General features: G+C 39.6%; 1 protein-coding gene across 8 annotated transcripts in view; it reads left to right on the top strand.

Moving 5' to 3' along the window:
* CASK (calcium/calmodulin dependent serine protein kinase) overlaps positions 1-6,925 on the top strand; it is a 386,526-nt gene that overhangs the window by 220,658 nt on the left and 158,943 nt on the right. The window lies entirely within an intron of this gene.

The following is a 6,925-nucleotide window of genomic DNA, read 5'->3' as shown; positions in this document are numbered from 1 at the left end:
GGTGGTACGCGGGCCTCTCACTGTTGTGGCCTCTCCCGTTGCGGAGCACAGGCTCCGGACGCGCAGGCTCGGCGGCCATGGCTCACGGGCCCAGCTGCTCTGCAGCATGTGGGATCTTCCCAGACCGGGGCACAAACCCGTGCCCCCTGCATCGGCAGGCGGACTCTCAACCACTGCGCCACCAGGGAAGCCCTGTATTTTTCTTAAACAGTGCAATTCACAAATATTTATTGGAGTTCCTACTGTGTTTCTAGTGGCATGTGGAAGTCACAGAAGTATATCAACCACAAGCTAATTTAGGGTCTCTGGAAATTCAGGAGTGGTTCCAGAAGCAAGCCAAGATTCAGATTAATATGTGATGTGTGGTACAGACTTTAAGTGCTCTATGAGTTAGAAAGGGAGAAAACTAAATCAGAGTGGTTCTTAGAGTCCAAAGGAACCGAAAGGAAAGAGAAGAGAATGCATGGTGAGCAACAATGCTGTGCCAGTACCAGGCAGAACATTTTACATATAATAAGAGCCCTAGCGATGGGTGGCGGTAGCCCCGTTTTACCCATGAGGAAATTGAGTCTCAAAGATGTTAAATAGCATGCCCAAGGTGACACAACTAGTAAATTAACTTCAAGGCACATGTCTGGTTTTTTTTCAACCTCACCCTCTACCTTAGCAGAAATTACTGGTTTTTCTCTAGAGTCGATAAGGGTACCTTATGGTAAGTAAACTGGAATCAAGTTTTGAATACTTTTAATTTCAGACAGCGTTTCTAGACTCTTAAGTAGCAGAATTGACTGGAAGAAATCAAGCCCAATTTTTTTCTTTCTTTGAAAACTTTGGACTTCAGTAAGCTAATTTTTATCCCATCAATATCAGTATAAATTCTTTATGATTTAAGTGATTTTGAGTTCCCTAATTGAAATATAAGGAAATTTTTATTTATATTTTCCTAACATACTGGGAAGTATTACTGCAATTGGTAAAAGGTGTAAATGTCAGAGAATACAAAATTAACAGAAATACAACTTGTCAGGCAGAAATTTCAAGAATTGCAAGTTCTGTGTAAAAGTGGCCCCTTGGACTTTTCTCATTTAGGTCACCTACAGTTTTCTTTGGTTCTCATTCATCTTTCCCATGCTTCTCCTCTTCAAAGTTCTGCTTCTGTTTCCAGGTCTAAATGCTCTTGCCTAACCATTCTAATTACTTCCTGTATCATTGCCAAATACTGGCTTCCTAAGTGTTCTGCTCAGACCCTTATGATTTACTCCTTGAGGTGTTAGAGTAGTTCCCCAGAGTGTAAGTCCTGCCTTGTATGAGTTTCCTGCTTTTGAGATGTTTGAGGTTCAAAGGGCGGGCATGCTATAATTTACTTTGACAATCCATGGTGAGCTGTATTCAGCAGGGGTGCATGAGAGCTTTCCTGACGGATTACTGGGGTTAGGATAGGGTCCCTTTTCAACTTGCCTCAGAGCCAGAACCCAGAAGACACAGGACAGCTCAGTCATACCTGAATCATTGTGCTTCAACTAGACGGTTATTTGGGGCTACCCAAGCTAGTGTCTTCTAAAATGGCGACAGTTGGCCTTTTAAGCACTCTATCTGACCCATCAGAAGTTCAGAGCGTTGGGAGGCTGGTGTGCAGGAAGAGAAGACGTGCCTTATGTAGTCCACATTAGAACTTCACATTCAAAAGATAATTATTTCTTCAAGGGGGAGTTGGGGTTGGGGTGCAGTGGAAGCCTTTATCCAGTTCATTGCACACCCGAGCCAGTAGTTACCTTTAGGAGGAGTGAAGCAGAGACCTGTTACTCAAAGCTGTGGTTTGTTCAAGGTTCTCTGAGCACCCCCGCTCTCTTCAGGATGTGGTATCTGGCCACAGCCCTGTCTCTGTCTCCAGTTGCACTGTGCTCAGGCCCTCGCAGTCTACCACGAGCAGCTATAATCATGGCTGTCCCACCCTTAATCAGGGTGTGAAGATCCTCTACTTGCTGCTATGAGCTGGTTTCTCAGCACACCATGGGAGTATTTTCCTCAAGAACTATTAAAAAACAGCAGAAATTAAAGTCCAAAGTTTGTAAATTTATAATAGCACAGAAAAGTGATTAGCTTTGTAAGAAAGCTCTGATGACTAAATGGACCGGCCAATAAGAGTTTCACTACACTTCACCTTTGGCTTTTGTCTTTCCCTATCGGCTTGAATGCACTGGATAGACATTTTCTTCTAGAAATGCACACCATAGAAACATGGTGACAGTCATTAGAATTGGAATGACCTCAGAAGTGGCAATTGGAAAACAGATGGGAAATTAGTAGGTTTAGGGAAAGGGAAACTTTAGCATTGGATTAGATGAGGCAAAGATATTTTTGAGGACAGTCAGATTTTGAATTTCAGCATCTTTGAGTCAGTCAAGTTTGGTTCATATCATGCTTCAGAACCTACCTTTTTTTTTTCAGGTTCTTTGAAAAGCCAAAAGTAGATTAAAATTTCTGAAAATGAAGCATTTGATTATAGAATTCTAAAAATAATTTAGGCCATTGTATTGCCACAGGTACAAAACACATACATGCACCTTGGATTATGACTTGCAATGAGATTTAAGGAGTTAAAAAGACATCCTATATCAGTGCCCAGAAACCTCACCACTGCCCCTTTCTTCTCAAGACCATTTCCTGGACATTTTATTACCAATCACTTCTTTGGGATTTCTAGATAAAATTGTCTTGAGGTTAAATCTCCTGCTCCATGTCACTATCTTTATTCAAGGGGAAAAAAAGAGATGTCAAAGGAAGATGAGGAAGAGTTGGGTATCTGAGGTCTTACATCCTGTACCTATTAGTGTCTATATTTACTTTCTTTTATTAAGAACCTCAAGTATTGAAGTAACAAGCTTTCCTGAGAACCACTTTTAGAAAATTTATAATAATAAATGACAACCACTGAAGTGCTTTTATATATATTCACTTAATTGTTAAGATATTTAATTAAGATATCTCTCAGATGGATACCATTATTACTATCATTTTCTAGATGAGAAGATTTAGGTCCATAGAGGATAAATAACTTGTTGATGGTAATGTAACTGGTGTATTGTAGGGCCTATATTTGAACCCAGGTAGTGTGACTTCAGATCCCATATTCTTAGCTACTACCAGAATCTGGATTATTGTTTTAGATAAAGGTGACCAGTGTCCCTGGTGACCAAAAATGTATCCGTTTTCAATCTGGAAATTTATTAATTGCTGCCAACTCTCCATTGTACTAGTACTTTTCCCCTCTGTAATTGATAAGTAATCTGATGGTCATATTTTGAGACTCTCTGAATATATTTTTTCCCCTTTCAACCCAGTGGATTTTAGCATTCATTGATGGTCCTTGCCTGAATCATTGCTTATATTGGTGGTTGCGTCTTTATAATGTTTTGACAGAGATATATTAGACTTGAAGTAGTCATTTTAAGGTATCACTCTAAACAAGTGTTGGTGTCTTATTAGATAGTTCTCAAATTGTATATATATATGGTATAGTTTCTAATATTACCATGTGCTCTCTTCTTCGTCCTCTATCAAAAAGCCAGCCTAAAGTGTATTGTTTTAAGAAACATACAAATAAAATATTGAAGCCAGGAAATATAAGTTCTCTGGAGTTCCATATCGCCAGAAGTATCTGGTAGAGAAAATTGGAAAGAAGAAACCACAGTACATTTTAACACAGAAAAAGTCTGTAGAGAATCATTTCTTTGGCGACGCTTTGACCAGCAGAGGGCAATCTATTACCAGCCCTAGTTAAACCCCTTTTGCTGTTAAAGGCTGAAGCATAAGCTGCCCGCCTTGCACTATTTTCCAGCTAGAAACTTAGAACAATTTAAAAGTTTAGTTTTTTTAAGCTCTAACAAAGTGATTCTTTGTCTTAGTAGCTGAAAAAAACTTTAAACGTGATAGAATAAAAATAATTGTATGGACAATGGATTTCTGTCCTTAAGCTGAAAACCCATTGACACTCATCTGCCTTTAATAGGCTATGTCCTTTGGAGATTTCGTTTTGTTTTGTACTAGTGATTATCACAAGAGTCACCTTTGTAAAATCATTCACAATTACAATTATCCTAGCGGTAAAAAGAAAGTCTGACGTTTTAGTATGCGAAAGTTTTTCTCATATCTTTAGTTTTTCTTAACTTTTTTTTTAATCATAGCAATTCATGGACATAGTTTTTAATAGTCAAATAATACTAAAAGGCTTGTAATGAAAACGACATGTCATGTCTATCAACAAGTGTAATTTAAAGTGTATTTTACCTAATGAAGAAAGCATAGGAGAAGTCACCTTTATCCTCCACTGTAGTAACTTCTTCCTGTCAACTTAAACCACACAGATCCCCTCCTGGTAAGATACCACCTAACCAGTTGCCTCATCATGCAGCATATGTTTGTTACCTCTGACAACTCATGATTCGTTACTAAATCTTCAATAACCCTGCCACTCTCCACTCTGCAGTGGTTTGGAAAATAAATATCTCTCCCTCTCTCTTTCACACCCAGATACACACACACACACACACACACACACACACACACACACACACACACAGCTTTAAGCAAAACATAGGCATTGTCTTTTTTGTTAATGAAATTACTATATTTGTTGTCACCTTTTTAGAAATTAATGGTATGCATATTTTTAATTTAATCTTATATGCATCATTTATCTATTGCTGTATGCCAAACCACCGCCAGACTTGGTGGCTTATGACAACAACCGTTTGTTCGTTCTCAATCCTGCAATTTGTTCTGGGCTCAGCCAGGCAGTTCTACTGTCAGTCTCTCCTGGGGTCATTCATTCATGCAGCTTCTTAGTTATCTGGCAGCTCAGCTGAGGCTGGATGGTGCATGATGGTCTCATGTCTGGAGCCTCAGCTGAGATGGTTGTGCGGGCTGAGTATCTCCATGTGATTTTTCATCCTGGGTTTATTTACACCGTGATGGCCTTGGGGTTCCAGGAGCACAAAACTGGAAGCTGCAAGGACTCTTAAGGCCTTGCTTAGATGCCATATAGTGTCCACCACGATTTATTGGTCAAAGCAAGTCACAATACCTACTCAGATTCAAGAGGTGGGCAAAGACTCCACTTCTGGATGGGAAGAGCTGCAGAGAATTTATTTTTTTTAATTAATTTATTTATTTTATTTATTTATTTTTGGCTGAGTTGGGTCTTCTTTGCTGTGCATGGGCTTTCTCTAGTTGCAGCGAGCAGGGGCTACTCTTCGTTGCGGTGCGCAGGCTTCCCGTTGCGGTGGCGTCTCATTGCTCTCTTGTCGCGGAGCACGGTCTCTAGGTGCACGGGCTCTAGAGCGCAGGCTCAGTAGTTGTGGCGCAGGGGCTTAGTTGCTCTGCAGCATGTGGGATCTTCCTGGATCAGGGCTCGAACCCGTGTCCCCTGCATTGGCAGGCGGATTCTTAACCACTGCGCCATCAGGGAAGTCCCGCTGCAGAGAATTTTAATCTACCACATTTTCTTTACTGTGCTTGCAATAGCAGTGTTCTAACTAGATTTTTATATTTTTTTCCTCAAAGTACAGTACATTGGCTCTTCCTTTGGGATTAATATAGTATGTGTACCTCAGAGTCCATTGCTTCTTGGACAACATCCAAAAAGAAAAGTTAACTTTGCAAAGGGATACCCACTGTGCCTCAGTTCAGTCTTGGAGCTGTATTTTCTTTTGATTATTTCTTGTATTAAAAGGTGTACTGAAAGTATCAGGAATCCATGCTGTTTCCTTTGTACTTTTTATCCTCTGTTAATAGCCCTTTTCTATTTCCAGAACTAATCTAGCTTTTCAGTAAAACTAGAAGAAAAGTCTGTTTCTGCTTATCTGATCCTAAGAACGGGATAATTAATTGAGATCTCCAATACTAGAGCCTAAAAGGATACAGAGGGATGCTTAGTCTAGCTTGCCCCTTTAGTAGCTTTTCCCCCCACCATGCTAGGTTGTACTTATTACTGGAGGTTTAGTTATTTGCAGGATCACAAATGCCAACTATCAGAGCATGAGACCCTCAGTTACTTATTTAGCTGGCACCTCTCACTACTTGCCACATATATTTGTAACTCTATAATCAGTCAGCACAAGAGCTGACCCTGTGTGTTCCAGTGTTTTTCAAGTCTCACTGGCCACAAAGGGGAACTGAATATGAACATGCATGCAAACCTCATCAGTTCCCTTTGCAACCAGCTGAAAGTTGTTTTTAATATAGCGGAAACTGTTTTTCTTTTGAGTACAAACGAAATTTCCACCCAAATAATGAAGCGTTTCTGCTTCTGACAAATCATGGAACACATAAGAGGACACTAAATTGCGAGAAAGGCAATTAAAAGAGAAAGTCAGAAAATAAAACTGAACTGGGGAAGAGATAGAGGTGCTGCTGAGTACAGGAAAGGAAAAAAAATAGAGGGGGAAGTATTGGGGGTACTAGAAGATCTTGGTAGGTGATAGAACATGAGAAGAGGCAGGAAACATAGAAAGGAAATGTGTATAACAGGAAAGGGCCTGTAACAGTATTGCCAGCAGTGTTAAAGGAAGGCATTAAGATTTTTTAGTCTAGAAGTTTGCCATTGGATAAAATTTAAAAATATCACACATCAGAGGGATTACCATTCCCACCTGAGTTTATACTATTGAGCCAGTTTTACAGTGAAGGTACCTTGACCCCGCTTCAGGATGCAGTGCAGTAACCTGTTTGACCACTCTGATTATGCATAACAAAGCGAAGTATCAGTAAGAAAGCAAAGAAATGAGCACCTAACATAACAAATGTCACAAAACTCCCAGAATCCATCAACTTATTTTAGATAGAGTTTAAACAGTCTCTCTAGCAGTATATATATATATATATATATATATATATATATATATATATTTTTTTTTTTTTTTTTTTT

This window comes from Monodon monoceros, unplaced genomic scaffold (genome assembly GCF_005190385.1).
Source record: "Monodon monoceros isolate NGI ecotype Baffin Bay Population unplaced genomic scaffold, NGI_Narwhal_1 Super_Scaffold_22, whole genome shotgun sequence".
Taxonomy (NCBI): Eukaryota; Metazoa; Chordata; class Mammalia; order Artiodactyla; family Monodontidae; genus Monodon; species Monodon monoceros.
The sequence above is the reverse complement of the archived record's forward strand: the minus strand, read 5'-3'. Positions and strand labels throughout refer to the sequence as shown.